This window comes from Balaenoptera borealis, assembly GCF_965194805.1.
Source record: "Balaenoptera borealis genome assembly, chromosome: 5".
NCBI classification, from domain to species: domain Eukaryota; kingdom Metazoa; phylum Chordata; class Mammalia; order Artiodactyla; family Balaenopteridae; genus Balaenoptera; species Balaenoptera borealis.
Genome location: NC_138862.1, coordinates 77,776,282 through 77,796,680, shown reverse-complemented (window position 1 = coordinate 77,796,680; position 20,399 = coordinate 77,776,282).

Below are 20,399 nucleotides of genomic sequence, written 5' to 3'. Positions count from 1 at the left end.
TATTCATTTATTTATGTGATATTTATTTATTGAATTACTGCTGACTATACGCCAGATACTGGCAAGCACAAAGAAGAGAACAGTTGTGGTCAGTCCTTTTAGAGTTTACAGGGTAGCTAGGAATGTGATATGATGATATATGACTTGATGAAAGTAGCAGAAGATAAAAGTACAGAATATTAAGGGATTCAAGAGAGATCTCTCCTAATCAGGAAAGCCTCCCTTAAAGGACTTTATGCAGAGTCCTAGAGGAGGAGAAAGGAAAGGGAAGAATGCTCCAGACAGAAGGAATAGCATGTTAGAATGCTTGGAGATGGGAGAGCACAAGGGTTTCAAAGAAGGTCAGTATAGTTGGAGAAGAATGAATGAAGGAGAGAGAAGTATACAGAAGCGGTCGTGTGGTCAGGTTTTGTTCAGGGCATTTTGAGCTGTCTTAAGGTTTTAGATTCTATCCTGTGGGCAATAGAAAGCCTCTGAAAAGTTTAAAGTAGGAATGTGCCCTAATCATATTTACATTTTGTGTTTCAATCTGGATTCATAATGATAATGAAAATAAAATAGTAACTAATTTTTATTGCATGCTTACTGTAGGCACGGCTATAAATTCTTTACAGAAATTGTCCTACTTAATCCTCACAGTAACTGTATTAGTTTCCTAGGGCTGCTGTAACAAATTGCAGCAAACTGAGTGACTTAGAGTAACAGAATTTTTTCACAGTTCTGGAGTCCAGAAGTCTGAAATCAGGATGTCTCCTAGGTCATGCTCTCTCTGAAGGCTCTGGGGTAGAATACTTCCTTGTTTCTTCCTATCTTCTAGTGGTTGCCAGCAATCCTTGGCATTCCTTGACTTATAGATTTATCATTGCAATCTCTGCCTTCATCTTTACATGGCATTCTTCCCTATGTCTCACATTTTCTTCCCTCTGTCTCTGTCTCTGTGTCCAAATTTCCCTCTTCTTATAAGGATACCAGTCATTGGATCAGGGCCCATCCTAGTGCAGTATGACTCCATTTTAACTTGACTACATCTGCAAAGACTCTATTTCCAAATGATTATGTTCTGAGGTTATGGGTAAACATCATTTTGGGGGGACACAAACCTACCACAATAGCATTAAGAGGTTAACCCAGGTTGAGATGTGAGGAAACATAGGAGCAAATGACTGGCATTTATAGAGGTTAGATTAATTAATGGAACCTTTTATTATTGTTGTTGTTATTAATATTACTTCTTGTTTTTTTTTTTAAGTGAAAAACGTGCATTAGCAGGTCTGGGCTGAGGACTATCTGTTGCTAGGGAGAAATAGGTATAAAATAAATGGAAATGAAATAATAATCAAGAAACACACTGTATACACAATTAATGCAAATATAAGTAGTCAAATAAATCACAAAGATGTAAGATTATTTCACCTGTTAGCCATCTAAAGTGAAAGGTGATATTTGATCCCAGGGTGAAGTAACCTGGCCTTGGTGTTATAGAGACACTGGGGATTGATTTTTCTTTTGATGATGGAAAAATTCAAGAGCATTTAGGTTAAACCAGGCCATCATTTCCCAAGGAAATCAGAATGTTAGAGAGAGGTCTAGCAAGTGCAGCAAAATGTTTTTTCCTGGCTTGAATTATCCCAGTAATTATATACATTCTACATTTTGCTTAGGTTGAAGGCACACAGGTAATTAATGGTCTTAATTTGATAGTGATTACAATTTGGATCATGCTTTACTCAACATTATTTGACTGAAACTGGAGGGCAACTGAAGGTGGTTTTTTTGTTTGTTTGTTTTTAAGGAAAATAACTTAATAAAACTTAAAAGGGGAAAGGAGTTCAGGATTGCTTCTTTCTAATGTCAAACATAATTAAAAATTTTTAAAGAATAAGGAAGGATTACTGAGGGAATTAGTTTTCTTTTTCGAAACACTGTGCCTAGCACATAAATTTTCAATAAGTATGCTGTATTTAATTGTACTGGAATATTTCAGAAACAGGATACAGCATTGGAATCATCTTAATGTAGGTCTGCCCTATATACCTAAGTAGAAGGATGAATGAGATGATCATTCAAGATCATTTCCAGCTTTAGGAATATTTATAACACTATTTTGGAATGTTTAATCCAACTGTAAATTCCACTTTCTAGTAAAGTGCTGTTTGAATTACTTATTTCAGACAGAGCCAATCAGGTTAACTTCTAATCATGTAATTAGAAATCAAATTAGCTATGGCTGGGAAAAGTTGGACAAAAAAATTTCTGTATTTGTTTTTTTTTCTTTTTTGGGGGCTTATTAGTATAAGTCAAAGCTACAATTCTGGGACATCAAAAAGACCTTGAAATGTTGCTGTTGCCTCAGAAGAGTTTGGGACCCCCAGTGAGCATTTCTTAGAGTTTATCAGGGTTCTGTTGCTTTCCTCATATTAACTCCTCCAGGTAATGAGTAGATCATTGGTTTTAAGCAGTTACAATAGTGCTAAATTATTTCATATTTTACTCTCCTCTTTTTTCTGTCCTTCATTCTGCCCTTCAGAAATAGGTGTCACACAGACCTGAATGTGACAGCATCTCAGTAAGTAGAAGTTGTGTGTCCTTGGGAAAGGACCTTGACCCCAACTTAATCTTAATTTCCTCCCCAATTCCTAATAAACTACTAAGCCCATAGTAAATACTCAATAATATTTGTTGAATAAATGATTTTGTGAAATGGAATCAACAGTGTATTCACCCCAAATAATTATTATGAGTATTAATACAAAGTCACTGAGACTGCCACACACTTGTGAATCCTGTATGTTGCTAATTATTATATTATTAACTATAGTAATGATAGGACTGTGCTACCTTCATTCACAATTCAGTTTGAATGACCTAGTGTGAATAATCTACTCCAATAACCTCTTAACCTCTCCCTGTTTTCTGTCTCTTCTCTTTAACCCTTACTTTCCACAATAATACCAAAAGTTATTTTTTAATATAAATTTTATTATGACAAGTCCATGACCTGGAGCCTCTAATAGCTCCCATTTTTTTTAATGGAAATGGCCTTCAAACTCCTAACAGTAAGAAAACCAAAAACAACAGAAAACTAAAGCTCATACCCCCGAAATATGTATATTTAATTATTTATTTATTATAGCCATGGACCACTAAGTTGTCATACTACTTACATTATAAAACCTAAAAATAAACCTTAAAAAAATTGTGATCATGATTAAAAGGTTTTGCTGATCATAGTGGCTCTATTTTAATATTCAAGCCCCCATATACACTTAGGATAAAGTCCATATTAATAATTGAGATATCAGGTTGTCCTCTTGATACACACATATATATATATATATATATATATTTTTTTTTTTTTTCTGACCTTGCTAGACTTGCTTGAAATTACAGTTTTATTCATAAGTTGCTGACAGAGAGCTGGTTCTAGTATTAAAAGTGACAACCCTGCCCTTCTCATGGAGTTGGCCTCTTTGTACATGATTAGTCTTACCTTTAATTCATGGTTTCTGTGTTCATTTCCTATGGTTACTGTAAAAAAATTACCACAGACTCGGTGGCTTAAAAGAACAAGAATGTATTTTCTTACAACTATGGAGGCTAGATGTTTGAAATTAGTTTCACTGGGCTGAAAACAAGGTGTTGGCAGGGCTGCATTCCCTCTGCAGTCATCCTCCAGAGGACGATCCTTCCGTTGCCTCTTCTAACTTCTGGTGGCTGCAGGGATTACTTGGTCTGTGACCACATCACTCCAATTTCTGCCTTCATAATTACATTGCCTTCTCTTCTATCTCTATCAAGTTTCCCTCTATCTCTCTTTTATTAGGATGCATGTGATTGCATTTAGGGCCTGGATAATTTACCCATCTCAAGATCCTTAATTTAATCACAGCTGCAAAGTCCCTTTTTGTAATATAAGATAACATTCACAGGTTTCAGGGATCGGGACATAGATATCTTGCGTAAGGGAGCATTATTCAATCTACCACAGTTTCTCTGCAGAAATGTTTAATAATCCTGGGTAGGCAGAATTCTGCAATGGCTCTCAAAATTCCCACTCCCTGGTGTATATGTCTTGTATGAGTGCCTCCCCTTTAGTGTGGGTGGTGCTGTGATAGGATGGATTTCATTCCTATCATTATGTTATGTTATATATGGCAAAATGGATTTTGAAGATGCGATTCAGGTCCCAAATCAGTTTATTTTGAGTTAATCAAAAGGAGGACTATCTGGGTGGCTCCAGCTTAATCAGGCAGAAGCCCTTACAAAGGAAGAAATTTGAAACATGAGAGAGATTTTTCTCTTCCTGGTGTTGGAAAAGGTGGAAGCCATTGTGAGTTCTACAGCCAAAAGGAAGTAAATTCTGCCAACAACTTGAATGAGCTTGGAAGAGGATGGAAAGTCTCAGGTAGGATGGAAGCTCCAGTCACCACTTTGATTGCAAACATATGAGACCTGAGCAAAGAATCCAGCTGACCCATGCCAGACTCCTGACCAATGAAAACTGAGATAATAAATGGGTGTTCTTTTAAGCCACTTAATTTGTGGTACATTGTTAGTCAGAAACAGAAAATAGTAATAGAATAGCAGTACAAGGCCACTTAGCCTTTTCTGAGAATGAGATTAGCTAAACCTAGACAAAATTGTCCACTGATAGGAACCCATGTAAACTGCCACATGTGACTGTACTCTCAATGAGAATAAAGGAGAGGAAGTGCCATTGTCAATCTCTCAGCCATGTGGGCCTCCCAATTTATTCATCTTAGGATACTTTGTTTAACATGTATTTGACATATAACTGGTGGACAAGTTGAGTATCTGGCTGGTCTAACAGTATCTGAAATTATCACCATGACATTTAAGGACCTCTACAGTGTGGTGTCAACTATGTTTTGATTCCTCTCCCTCAGTCCAGCTCTCATCCTCTTGGTCCATTTGTTAAATGATGCTGGAACACTCACTGCTCTCCAAATGCAGAGTTCTGTTTTCCATGTTTTTTAAAACTGTATTTCAACAGCTTCACTATGAATGCCCTGTTTCTCTTCACTTGCTAAACTCTCTTTCATTATTCAAGTTCCAGCTCAAGTACAACCTCTTTAGGAATCCTTTTCCACCAAATACCATATTTGGTAGAGCTAAAATTTGTCATTGTCCATTAGGCCTTTGCACATATCTTGAGTATAACACTCATATTACAGTATTATAGTTCATTTTTATTGCATTTATTGCTAAATTGTGAATGTCTTGAGGCCAAGAACTGCATTTTGTCAATGTCTCATTTCCCTATGGTGGTGGGCATCTCCCTTCTGATAATAGAACATCCTTTTCCTCGGGAAGCACTTCTTTCTCCATGTGTTTTGTGTTGACCATCATGGTTTTCTTGCCCCATGTTGGCAAGACAGGTGGACCAATCATCATAACTTGATGTCTGAGCCAAAGACTGGGATGGCACAAGACATAAACTGGGCCATTACAAGCCCTTTCTACTTTGTAAAAATGATTCCAATAGGGAAGAGTTCTCTTCTCTTTGTAAGATTGTGGAGAATGGAAGACTAGAACCACCTGAAACCATAAGCTGGGTCTTGTGGAGTTTCTTTCATTAAAGGATGAAGCCAATAGGTAGGAGAAGTAAAGAGAAGAGATGGGAAATCCTAAAGGACCCTGAATGGGGATGTCCCTGAGACTAGATCTAGCCCTGCCTTTTCAGATATCCCTACCTTTTTATATTAGCTCATAAAGTCTTCTTTTTTTGCTCAGGGCAAGTGGGTTTCTATATACTTTACAGAGTTCTGCTTAATACTTCTAGAGTACCTAACAAGTAGACTGGCTCACAGACTATGCACACAGTAGTTGTTCAATAAATAAACATTATTCTAAAGATTTTTAATTTTTTGGTGTGTGTGTGGGGGCACTATTATATTTACCTGAAGAAAAGAGATTAAAAGAATCTCAAACATACATGAAACATTAAAAAGTTATTGTTAGAACTCCATTGTGTTGGCCTTACTCTTGCATACAACAAATCCTCCTAGTAATCTGGCCTCTGTTTCTTATACCATCATTACACACTTTCAGAGGTAATTAAATGTCTATGATGAGTAGGGATTACCATGGCTAGACTTAGACTCATTTGCTTTTGACTTGTTAACACCTTTAACTTTGTTGTTTTCATATTTTCATTTCTACTAACACATTGATTTCTGTGATCTTTCTTTACCCGACTTCAGCCAAATACTTAAACAATTACTGACTTGTGGAAAACCCCCAAGTCCTAATCCTTTCTCTTTCAATTTTTGATTTGGGAATACAAGGGCAATGTACTATGCACTTCTGTTTATTCATTACTTTTTGAAAACTTTCTAAGAAAAACTATTTGAGAAATAATTTTGTAGACAGCTTTACTTTTTCTCTAGGATGATGATTTATAATAAGAATTTAGAAAATCTCAGGTCTCACATTATTACAAAAGGTGTAATTTATAGGCTTTAAATATCATTCTCAATAATTCTAATAGTAAAAACTTAAGTTGTTATACTTTCTTAAGAGAAAAATTTCCTCACAATCCTGTGAGAACGAATATAGGACATTTTAATGGAGTGTTCCCATTCACAAACATCCCAGTGGCATGCTCATAGTCAATGTCAGGAGATGACCCATATAGAAGGAAAACTGCAATATAATTAATGATTACTGGAGCTTAGGTATGCAAACAAAAAAGAATGGAGCAGTACCCAGGTCCATAACTAGATTTTTAATTTGTGGATTTTTAAATCTATTTTATTTTATTTTTTTACTTTCTATTTGACAGACATCTGAAGTCCTCAACTTTTACCTTTTACGGTCTGTCACATGAGGATCTTCAGTCATTAAAAGTTGAACTGAGCCTAAAAGAAATTAAGAGGAAAACCAATATGATTTTTGCAGAAAATAGTAAAAACCATCATCTTGGTGGACTGTGAATGTGACACCTTTTTTCTTTTCAGGCTCATACATCAAACAAGTGTAAACAATAATTAATAATTACATCTTTAGTTTATTTTTATAACTGTATTTTATGAGATTGACAAACAAGCTTGAATATGTCTTTTTTCAGAGTGTTCTGCTTTAATTACTGGTAAAATACTGTTATAGTAAGCATAATATGATCAGAGAGCTGCAATAACTTTCAGATTTAGATGATTCTTTTTTGTAACACAATGTTTGTATACATGGAGCATAGATACATCGTGTCTGGACGAATCTGTAGATTTTCCGACTAATGGAAAGTTTTTGAACTGCCAGGCACAAATAATACTGTAGTAAATTACCTATCTGTGGTAAACCAAAGGCATGTTTAACCAAAATGATTATATAACCCTTCCCTAGTCTCATCTAAAACACAGTGTTATTCATATTGAAACATATAAAGTAGTTCGTAACAAAGCTGGCATTTAAAACCGTAGGGTTATGATATTCAATAGGTGGTATTGAAATAGCTCTCATTTTGAAGAAAATAAAGTTACATCTTTTTCTTACACCATAAAGTCTTGCTCAAATAAATATTCAGTGTTACAAAAGAAAGCAAGGATTATCATTATGACTATAAATCATTTATATCATTTTGAATTTTAATGATTACAGATAACATTAATCATTTAGGTTTAAAATACCTTATTATTCAATGATTAAGCATGTTATGCAATATTGTATTCAGATTTGGAACTTGTGTGAATTAGTAAATAAGGACATTAGTATAGTAGGTATATGATTCTTTATACTAGATTATACACAGTCCTGCATTTTATATTCTCAAAAGATAAAAATTAATACTCATATTATGGAAATACCTTCTGATTGTTATCTGATTATGCAAAATCCTTTTAAATATACCCACTTTAAAGGAATTCAACTTAATCATAATCCTCATTTTTTATTTTTTAACTTAAGAAATTGCCTCCATTTTTACAGAGGATGTTCATATGGCATGAGTATCCTATGGAGTGTGTCATATTAGCTAAATTTTGGCAGAATTCTGGAGATGTGCTTATAAAACATGAAACTTCTCCAAGACTATGTAACTAGTAAACATCAGAGCTAGGATTAGAACCAAGAAAACCTTGGCTACACTTAATCATTAAGCTATACTCTTCCCTGAGAACTATGAATTTATCTCTGAAAAATTTCTCATAGGGCTTCCCTGGTGGTGCAGTGGTTGAGAGTCTGCCTGCTAATGCAGGGGACACGGGTTCGAGCCCTGGTCTGGGAGGATCCCACATGCCGCGGAGCAACTGGGCCCGTGAGCCACAACTACTGAGCCTGCGGGTCTGGAGCCTGTGCTCCGCAACAAGAGAGGCCGCGATAGTGAGAGGCCCGCGCACAGCGATGAAGAGTGGTCCCCGCTTGCCGCAACTGGAGGAAGCCCTCGCACAGAAACGAAGACCCAACACAGCCAAAGATAAATAAATAAATAAATTTTAATAAATAAATAAATAAATAGCACCACAAAATTAAATTAAAAAAAATTTCTCATATTCATCACCTCCTCTTTATCCTCACAGCCAACACTTTGGTTCAGATGCTCTTCACTTTTAAAAAAAATTATGTGGTAAAATACATGTAATAAAATTTGCCACCCTAACCATTTTTAAGTATACAAGGCAATGGTATTAAGTACATTCATAATGTCATGTAACCATCACCACCATCCATCTCCATAACTCTTTTCATCGTGTAAAACTGAAACTTTGTACCCATTAAACAATAACTCTCCATTTTCTTCTCCCTCCAGCCCCTGGTAACTACCATTCTACTTTCTGTGTCTGTGATTTTGACTACTCTAAATACCTCATATAAGTGGAGTCGTACGTACATGTAAAGGTTCTAAGATCCTATTACAATGTTGGGGGTGGAGGTCACCTAAATATCCACCAAGCAATTCTCTGTGGCCCTAGCTGGGTATACTACAATGTAACTCAATTCTGACACTATCTACCTGGAGATGGTGTCAGATCCCACGGGCTCAGTCCCACAAGATGCCCCTCCCCTGCCACACACATCAGAAGCCTGGTGCAAGCCCAGGTAATCACCTGTGCTTCTGATCAACCAGCTATAGAGCAGAGGTTTCAACTACCCTGTATTTGGGTTCAATTAGTTTGCTAGAGCAGCTCACAAAACCCAGGGAAACACGTAGTTTACCAGTTTATTACAGGATGTGATAAAGGATACAGATGAACAGTCAGATGAAAAGATACCCTAGGGCAAGTTCTGGGACAGTCCTAAGTGCAGGAACTTCTATCCCTGTGGAGTGAGAGTGTCTCACCCTCCCGATGTGGATGTGTTTGCCCACCTGGAAGCTCCCTGAACCCTGTACTATTAGGGTTTTATAGAGGCTTCCTCATATAGGTATGATCAAATATTTATGCCATTCCAGCCTCTCTCTCCTCTCTGGAGGATGAGGATGAGTGTGGGTGGAACTGAAAATTCCAAGTTTCTAATGCTGGCTTGATTTTTCTGGTGACAGCCCCTATCCAGGAGTCATCCAGGAGACTACCTAGAGTCACCTCATTAGAACAAAAGGTTGTCCTAGTGCTTTTATCACTTAGAAATTTACAAGGGCTTAAGGAGCCCTGTGTCAGGGATGGGCTCAAAGACAAATATTAGAACAAGAAATGCTCCTGGTGCTCTTGTCACTTAGAAAATTACATGGGTTTTAGGAGCCCTGTGCCAGGCACCAGGCCCAGAGGCATATGTGTATGAATGTGTGTGTATATATCATATATATATATATATATATATATATAGAGAGAGAGAGAGAGAGAGAGAGAGAGAGAGAGAGAGAGAGAGGGAGGGAGTTTTTTCCCCCTCTTATCTCAAATAGAGTATTTGTCTTTTTTGACTGGCTTGTTTCACTTAGTATAATGTTCTTAAGATTCATACATGTTGTAGCATATGTCAAAATTTACTCCTTTTTAAGGCTGAATAATACTCCATTGTATGTATATACTGCATTTTGCTTATCCATTTATCCTTTGATGGGCACTTGGATTGTTTCCATGTTTTAGTTGTTGTGAATAATGCTACTATGAACAAATATTCTTCAAGACTTTGCTTTCAGTTTTTTTTTTTTTTTTGCCTGTATACTAGAAGCGGAATTACTGTATTATATGGTAATTTTATTTTTAATTTTTTGAGGAACTGCCATACTCTTTTCCATAGTGACTGTATCAGTTTACATTCCCGACAATAGTGCACTAGGGTTCCAATTTCTCTACATCCTTGCCAACACTTGTTTTCTTTCTTTCTTTCTTTCCTTCCTTCCTTCTTTCTTCCTTTCTTTCTTTCTTCCTTTCTTTCTTTCTTCCTTCCTTTCTTTCTTTCTTTCTTTCTTTCTTTCTTTCTTTCTTTCTTTCTCTCTCTCTCTCTCTTTCTTTCTTTCTTTCTTTCTTTCTGACAGTAGCCATTCTAATGAGTATGAGGTAGTATCTCATTGTAGTATTGATTTGCATCTTCTTAATAGTGACATTGATCATATTTTCATGTGTTTATTGACTATTTGTATATCTTTTTTGGAGAAATGTCTATTCAAGTCCTTTGCCCATTTTTGAGTTGGATTATTTGTGCTTTTTTGTTGAGTTTTAGGAGTTACCTATATATTCTGTTTGTTATTCCCTTATCAGATATATGATTTGCAAATATTTTCTCCCATTCTGTGCATTCCTTTTTTATTCTATCAATATTGTCTTTTTTTTTTTTTTTCACTTTATTTATTTATTTATTTATTTTGATGATCTTTGTCAATTATTATTTGATATAAAATGGGATACTGAATTATATTATGCTTACTTAAAGCAAAGCAAAACAAAACAAAACAGTAATTCCTATATCTCCATTAATTCTTTCCCAGGAAATATTCACTAACATAATTTTGAGTCAAAGAAACAGTTGTTGATGTTATTTTATAAACAGACTTATTTAGGAGTAATTTTACATCTTTCATTCTTTGATAGCTCATCTTAATTTTAAAAAAGAACAAATAACAAATAAGCAAGCAAACAAACAAAAAATTCCCTAAGTATGTTCATAGAGTATGGTATTGCTATATTGTAATTTTCATTTTAGTCTTAGCAGACAGTTTGTATCCTACAGTCATTTTTCAAAAATAGGCGAAATTGTTGTTAATATTGTGGAAAAAATGAACAATTTTCTGATATCATTTTTTATATCTTTCAAAGGAAATTTTACCCACAGCACAAGAATAGCCTCACAGTATATATCAGATAGCCCTATACATCACCGAACTTCTTGATCTCTTTGTGGCATCCGTTATTTTCTAATCTTGCTTATTGCCTGTCACAGAATTATTCAGTCTTCTTTTCCTCTTGCCATCTGTTATCTGGCTCATTCTCTCTTTTTTTCTTTTTTTTAAACATCTTTATCAGAGTATAACTGATTTACAATGTTGTGTTAGTTTCTGCTGTATAACAAAGTGAAGTAGCTATATGTATACGTATATCCCCATATCCCCTCCCTCTTGCATCTCCCTCCCACCCTCCCTATCCCAACCCTCTAGGTGGTTGCAAAGCACTGAGCTGATCTCCCTGTGCTATGCAGCTGCTTCCCACTAGCTATCTGTTTTACATTTGGTAGTGTGTATATGTCAATGCCACTCTCTCACTTCATCCCAGCTTACCCTTTCCCCTCCCTGTGTCCTCAAGTCCATTCTCTACGTCTGCATCTTTATTCCTGTCCTGCCCCTAGGTTCTTCAGAATCATTCTTTTTTTTTTTTTTTAGATTCCATATATATGTGTTAGCATACAGTATTTGTTTTTCTCTTTCTGACTTAACTTCACTCGTATGACAGACTCTAGGTCCATCTACCTCACTACAAATAACTCAATTTCATTTCTTTTTATGGCTGAGTAATATTCCATTGTATATATGTGCCACACCTTCTTTATCCATTCATCTGTCGATGGACACTTACGTTGCTACCATGTCCTGGCTATTGTAAATAGTGCTGCAGTGAACATTGTGGTACATACTCTTTATGAATTTCGGTTTTCTCAGGGTATATGCCCAGTAGTGGGACTGTTGGGTCGTATGGTAGTTCTATTTTTAGTTTTTTAAGGAACCTCCATACTGTTCTCCATAGTGGCTGTATCAATTTACATTCCCACCAACAGTGCAAGAGGGTTCCCTTTTCTCCACACCCTCTCCAGCATTTATTGTTTGTAGATTTTTTGATGATGGCCATTCTGACTGGTGTGAGGTGATACCTCACTGTAGTTTTGATTTGCATTTCTCTAATGATTAGTGATGTTGAGCATCCTTTCATATGTTTGTTGGCCATCTGTATATCTTCTTTGGAGAAATGTCTATTTAGGTCTTCTGCCCATTTTTGGATTGGGTTGTTTGTTTTTTTGATATTGAGCTGCATGAGCTGTTTGTATATTTTGGAAATTAATCCTTTGTCAGTTGCTTTGTTTGCAAATATTTTCTCCCATTCTGAGAGTTGTCTTTTCATCTTGTTTATGGTTTCCTTTACTGTGCAAAAGCTTTTAAGTTTCATTAGGTCACATTTGTTTATTTTTGTTTTTATTTCCATTTCTCTAGGAGGTGGGTCAAAAAGGATCTTGCTGTGATTTATATCATAGAGTGTTCTGCCTATGTTTTCCTCTAAGAGTTTTATAGTATCTGGCCTTACATTTAGGTCTTTCATCCGTTTTGAGGTTAGCTTTGTGTATGGTGTTAGGGAGTGTTCTAATTTCATTCTTTTACATGTAGCTGTCCAGTTTTCCCAGCACCACTTATTGAAGAGGCTGTCTTTTCTCCATTATATATTCTTCCCTCCTTTATCAAAAATAAGGTGACCATATGTGCGTGGGTTTATCTCTGGGCTTTCTATCCTGTTCCATTGATCTATATTTCTGTTTTTGTGCCAGTACCATACTGTCTTGATTACTGCAGCTTTGTAGTATAGTCTAAAAATCTTATATTTGTATTTGTATGGAAATATGTTAATATAAATGTTTCAGACATTACATGAAATTTCTAAAAATCTTATATGTTCTGGTATAATGTTATAAGTAATAATCCTAGTTATTACTTTAAAATGTATATCTCAGAAATAACTAATTTTCTTGTCAACTGCATTATTATGAACTTTCATCAAATCTTTAACCGTGGTCATTTTTAAGTCTTTTGTCATTTACAGACAGTTCTGGGTGTACTCTGATGATTTTGCAAATATGTTCCTATAAAAGGGTTTCATCTTCAAGAAATTCATGGAAAAGACTCTGACAAGTACAGGTTTCTGGTAACTGACTGTACTGCTGAACTGAATGAATAAGCATTTTCAGAACTCTAATGAAAAACTGATGAACTCATAAAAGTGCTAACAAAAGATCAAGATGAAAAAAAAAATGAATTACATGGGACTGAGTGAAAAAAAAAAAAAATAAAGTAAAAAAAAAAAAAAAAAAAAATTCAACAGCCATTTATGATAAAAACTCTCCAGAAAGTAGGCATAGAGGGAACTTACCTCAACATAATAAAGGTCATATATGACAAAACTACAGCCAACATCGTTCTCAATGGTGAAAAACTGCAAGCATTTCCACTAAGATCAGGAAAAAGACAAGGTTGCCCACTTTTACCACTATTATTCAACATAGTTTTGGAAATTTTAGCCACAGCAATCAGAGAAGAAAAAGAAATAAAAGGAATCCAAATCGGAAACGAAGAAGTAGAACTGTCACTGTTTGCAGATGACATGATACTATACATAGAGAATCCTAAAGATGCTACCAGAAAACTACTAGAGCTAATCAATGAATTTGGTAAAGTTGCAGGATACAAAATTAATGTACAGAAATCTCTTGCATTCCTAAACACTAATGATGAAAAATCTGAAAGAGAAATTAAGGAAACACTCCCATTTACCATTGCAACAAAAAGAATAAAATACCTAGGAATAAGCTACCTAAGGAGACAAAAGACCTGTATGCAGAAAACTATAAGACACTGATGAAAGAAATTAAAGATGATACAAACAGGTGGAGAGATATACCATGTTCTTGGACTGCAAGAATCAACATTGTGAAAATGACTATACTACCCAAAGCAATCTACAGATTTAATGCAATCCCTATCAAACTACCACTGGCATTTTCACAGAACTAGAACAAAAAATTTCACAATTTGTATGGAAACACAAAAGAGCCCGAATAGCCAAAGCAATCTTGAGAAAGAAAAATGGAGCTGGAGGAATCAGGCTCCTGGACTTCAGACTATACTACAAAGCTACAGTAATCAAGACAGTATGGTACTGGCTCAATATTGTCTTTTGACGCATACACTTTTAAATATTCATGAAGTCCAATTTGTCTATTTTTTCTTTTGTTACCTATGCCTTTGGTCATAACCAAAACATCAATGTCAAATCCAACGTGAAGATTTTGTCTTCTGTTTTCTTCTAAGAGTTTTATTGTTTTAGGTATTATATTTAGGACTTTGATCCATTTTGAGTTACTTTTTTAATATGGTACTAGGTAAGAGTCCAACTTCATTCTTTTGCTTGTGGATATCCAGTTTTCTCAGCACCATTTGTCAAAATGACTGTCCTTTCCCCATTGAATGGTCTAGGCACAGTTGTTAAAATCATTTGTATGTATACAGGAGGGTTTATTTCTGGGCTCTCTATTCTATTCCATTGGTCTATATGTCTGTCTTTTTGTCAAAACCACAATGTTTTGATTACTGTAGATTTATAGTATGTTTTGAAATCAGAACTGTGAGTCCTCCAGTTTTGTTCTTCTTTTTTATAATTGTTTTGGCTATTCAGGGTCCCTTGAAATTCTATATGAATTTTAAGATGTGTTTTTCTATTTTTGCAAAAAACATCATTGGGATATTGATAGGGATTGTATTGAATTTATTGATTGCTTTGGGTAGTATTGACATTTCAACAATATTAAATCTTCCAATCCATGAACATGAGATGTGTTTCCATTTATTTATGTCTTTTTAATATTAACATTATGTCTTAATATTATGTCTTCTTAATTTATTTCAGCAATGTTTTGTGGTTTTCTTTGTACAAGTCTTTCACTTCCTTGTTTAAGTTAATCTCTAAGTATTTTATTCCTTTTGATGCTATTGTAAATGGAATTGATTTTGTAATTTTATTTTTAGATTGTTCACTGTTGGTGTATAGAAATGCAATTGATTTTTGTGTGTTGACTTTGTTTCCCACTATTTTGCTGAGATCATTTTAGTTCTAACAGGTTTTGTGTATGTATGTGTGTGTGAAATCGTTAGGGTTTTCTACATGTAAGATCATATCATTTGCAAACAGATGCTTTTACTTCTTCCTTTCCAATTTGGTATTTCTTTTTCTTGCCTAATTTCTCTGGCTAGAATTTCCATTACTATGCAAATGCTCTTTATCTTTGCTTGGACTAAAACAATAAGCCCGAACTATTTTGCTTGTTTTTAGTTTTTTATTTTTCTCTCCTCATTTCAGTTATTCTTTCACATTTTATTCTGTTCTAGAGGAATCTTTCTACACTTCAAACATGATCTTTAAGGGCCTCTGATTTCCCAAAAACTAAAGTCCAATTTCTTAGCACTATACTCAAAGTTCTTCATAAACCTGATCTGAACTTACCTTTCTGATTCCTACACCACACCCTGCACTCTTTTACATAGACTACAATTTACATTTTCCCACTTTGGTGCTTTACTCATGGTTTTCTGTCAGCCTAGATTGCAGGTCTTCTTCTTTCTTGCCATTCATAAATCTTCTCTTCCTTTAAAATCCAGTTTAAACATCTCAACCTGTCTAAAGCCATCTTTGAATCTCCCTGTCACTTACGTTTCCTTCTAATTTATCCCATGACACTTTATACTAGTCTCATGGACCTTTTTACACTTTAATTCATATTAGCATTAGTTTATCTCTCTGCCACAACCTTTAAGTTCCTTGAGGGAGGGATTGTTTATTTTACTTTTTACGTTTGCATCTTCTCCAGGTCATAGGGAGTAGCACAGAGGCATGTTAGTAGTAAATGTTCAATACATAGTTGCAGATTGGGATTCTAAATGTGAGATTTATAAATGTTGAGGAACAAGAAGTACAAAATAGTAGGGATCTGAGATTCTGATTTCTGTTCCTTGGGTTCTCTGATCTTTACATTTCTTTCACAAATGAGATTAAATATAATTTTTCTTTGTGATATGGGGAAAATTATTTTCTTCCTGTCTCAAATTCCTGTTTTGTAAGCCCAGAGTGTGACTCTGTGAATTTTATACCATAATAAGGGCCACTGAGAGATGCTATAAAGATAAACCAGAAATAAGTATATTTTATAGAGCAAGTTTTCTCTCACAATGTAAGAAGAATATCTAACCATTAATGCACTCATTTCTCCAGTTCAGCAATTTTCAAAGTAGAATTGCTGCATAGGCCTGAATATGTAAAGTAGAATAAAAACCTGGCAAATCCCTCCTGGGTACAAAAAATGGATCAGTCAGATAGAGAAACTCACTCTATAAATTCTCCAGCACACACAAAAGGTAGATTAGAAAGTAAGAGCATCCCCAGAGACAGCACCACTTGCAAGAGGATTGTAAATTGTGTGGGATTTTGAGATGAGAGCTAGATACTTATTCCCAGTGTATCATAATTAGTCTCTGCAGTGAATTTTTTCCTGGAAAATTCAAACTTAAGTTCATTGCCCGAGACTTTAACAAGCCAAGATTATATTAGAAAACAGATGGTGTCCTGAACAATTGTATGGGCCCATCTAAATTGACATACAATGAATGTAATATTTTAATTAAATCAAATCCTACTGCAGATCATATTTCTTTCTCCCAGTTGTCATTCTTGGAAGGGCTTCAGTAGTTCTTGAAATTTATATTTCAATTTAGTTGGTAAATTTACCTGAATAAGAGATATTATGGCCCTTCCTTTGGAAAATATTCAAAATCCAGGACATTACTGAAACCTAATTTATTATTATTATTTTTAGAATACAATCTTACACATTGCAGGTGGTCTCATTATGGAATAACTTCCTAATATTCTGTTGTTTTGATACATACATTTATTCAAATTAATTAATAAACTGTTGTTGAAGCCTTTTGAACATTTCTTATAGCACAGTAAGTATGATTTGTAATCAGAGTATCAATTTTCTGTATTAATTGGATACTTAAAAAGTGCTAGAATTTGGTTATCAAAGTGTTTTTAGCACTTTCCTCAATCTTGTTTGTACTATAGTTTGCCCTATCTCTGCAAAAATGTTGCCGAATAAAGATTATTATCAATTTTGCTCCTGAACAAACGTAACATTTAAATTAAGTTCAGACTTTACACACCTTATATGAGAGACTTCTAAATTTGGCCTCTCTCTACCTATTCTGTATTATTAACCATAAGTTCCTTCCCTAGACTCTTGAATTCTAACTCTATGTAAGTTCTTAGTGAATTCTGGTTGAATTAAATGAGTGAATTCAGTGCGATTTTATTGCAATTCTACACTTGTTTCTAACCAGTTAATGAGTATAACTCTCCATTCTTTTTTCATAGGTTTCATGTTCTAGGTTGTGACAAACTATGTTTCCTCAACTGTCACTTAGTGAAAATCTTTTAAATATTTTCATTAGTAATAAGAGCAAAGAGGATACAATGATAAAATCTTTTTCCTCACAGGTTAATGGTTGGAGAAGGCAGACAGTACTTAACAATTTAATGTGATCTGTCCTGGTTCAAAGTAGCTTGGGACACTGAGGAAGAGGAGGCAGACTAACTCTGATTATTGTAGGTGTGAGATTTCAGCCACGTCTTAGAGGATGAGTAAGAGTCCCCAGAGCAGAGAAGATGGTTAGGGTATTTCAGAAGGAAGAGGGAGCATAAAAATGCAAACAAATGACATGGAAAGGCATGTCCAGGGAATTTCTGAAATTTTGTAGCTGTAAGCTATGGTTTAAGAAGGAGCTGTGGGGCATGACATGAAGGAAACTGTGTGGTCGAGCTTTGACAATGCAAAGTATTTGAATGTTCCTGCTGGCCAAGCTGGTAATATTCTGACAAAGACTGGGATTCTTAACTGGGTTTAGCTACCTATGTTGTTGGGTTGGGCTCAGTCGGGATTGAGGCTTGGTTGACCTTTTGCCCCTAATTGTGGAGCAAAGAAGAGACTGACTACAGTATTCAGGACAAAATAAACAGGAAACAAAGAAACCTTGCAAACCAAGTATAGATGCCCGAAGAACTAGAACAGAGAGTCAGAAATCTAGTCCAAGATAAAAGGTCTGCAAAATTCTCTAAAACAGTAGAGGCTATTTCCAGGAAGGGCAATAGGGACATTTCCCCAGATTCCAACATACAGGTCCAGACCCTCTTTTGTAGATAAGAGACCTGTGACCGCATATCTAGGTGGAAAAGTAACTGGTCAGGCAATAAGCAGAATTGTGTGAGCTGTTCTGTGACAAAGTTTGGGTTTCAGAAAGATTTATCTGGTATTGGTGTGGCATGTGAGGAAGCTGAGGCAGGAAGACCATTTTAGGAAGCCTTCTCAGTCATTAAAATGGAGATGATAAGAAACTGAACTGGTGTAATAAGAGAAAAAATGGGGAGGACGAGTGAGGGAAGAACAATGTGTAGCTAGAGTTTTCAGGCCATTTACATTTAATGCAATTATTGATTTGGTTGAAATTAATCCTACCGTCATGTTATTTGTTTTTATTTTTCCCATTGTTTTTATATGTCTTTGTTCCTCCTTTGCTGCTTTCTTTAGATAAACTTTGATATCTTCTTAGAATTTCACGTAATTTTCTCTATTGCCATTTTGACTATGTCCTTTTTTTTCCCCCCAATGTTTACTCTAGGGATTAAAATATGCATTCTTAAATTATCACAGTCTATCTAGGGGTAATATTATAACACTTAGAAAAGTAAGACCCTTACAAAATATACATATATTTGCCCCTTCTCTTCTCTGTGCTATTTTCAAATGTGATAAAACCCATAATTCTTTGTTACTGTTCTTGCTTTAAACCATCAAATGATTTTTAAATAAATTAGTTTAAGGAAATTAAGGCATTATGTTTAGTGTGAGTTTTCTGGGAGGAAATAATTCCTTAAATTTTTATTTATCAGAAAATGTCTTTTTCTTCACCTTATTGTTATTTTTTCTGATAAAGAGCAAACATTTATTATAATCACACAGACAAATGTAATGAGATTATTTCATTCTTTCATTCGGCCAATATTTATTGAGTACCCACTACATGAGAGTTACCTAATAGTCAGTGAGAGCTTAGTCTTTATACTATTTATGAAATGTTCATTATTGATTGGACATTTGAGCATGCATTATCTCATTTAGTCCTTATTTTAACTTCATATTTGAAGGATATTTTTATTGGATTAAATTTATAGATTGACCTTTTGTTTTGATTTGCTTTTGTTCTACCCTTTAAAGTGCCCTTCTATTGTTTTTTAACTTGCATTGTTTCTAATGAGAAAACAGTCATTCCTGTATTTCTGTTTCCCTATACATTATATGTTTTTTTCTTTTCTTTTTTTCTTTGCCTCTGGCTTCTTTCAAGATTTTCCCTTTATTTTTGGTTTTCTTCAAAAACATGTCTAGGGGCTTCCCTGGTGACACAGTGGTTAAGAGTCTGCCTGCCAATGCAAGGGACATGGGTTTGAGCCCTGGTCTGGGAAGATCCCACATGCTGCAGAGCAACTAAGCCTGTGCACCCCAGCTGCTGAGCCTGCACTCTAGAGCCTGCGAGCCACAACTGCTGGAGCCTATGCACCTAGAGCCTGTGCTCCGCAACAAGATAAACCACCGCAATGAGAAGCCTGCCCACTGCAACAAAGAGTAGCTCCCACTCACGGCAACTAGAGAAAACCCACATGCAGCAACAAAGACCCAATTCAGACAAAAATAAATAAAATAAAATAAATAAATTTATATTAAAAAAAAAAAAACGTGTCTAGGTGTGCTTCTCTTTGTATTTTTCCTGTTTAGGTTTAATGAACTTTTTGGATTTGTACATTGATATTTTTTTCATCAAATTAAAAAAAAATTGAGCAATAACTTTTAAAGTATATTTTTCCCTTCCAATTTTATCTTTCCTTTCTTTCTGAGACTCCAATTACGACCCTGTTACACACTTGCTATTTATTCACAAGTTACTAATCCCCCCAATCCCCACCTTTTTTCTCTCTGTTTCAGTTTAGTTTAGGTTATTTTTATTGACTTATCTTCAAGTTCACTAATTTGTTTTTCTTTTACTTTCCAGTATGCTATTGAGTCCACTCAGTTAATATTATAATTTCAGATATTGAATTTTTCAGTTATAAACTTTCCTTTTGGTTCTTTTTAGAGTTTCCATTTCTTTCTCT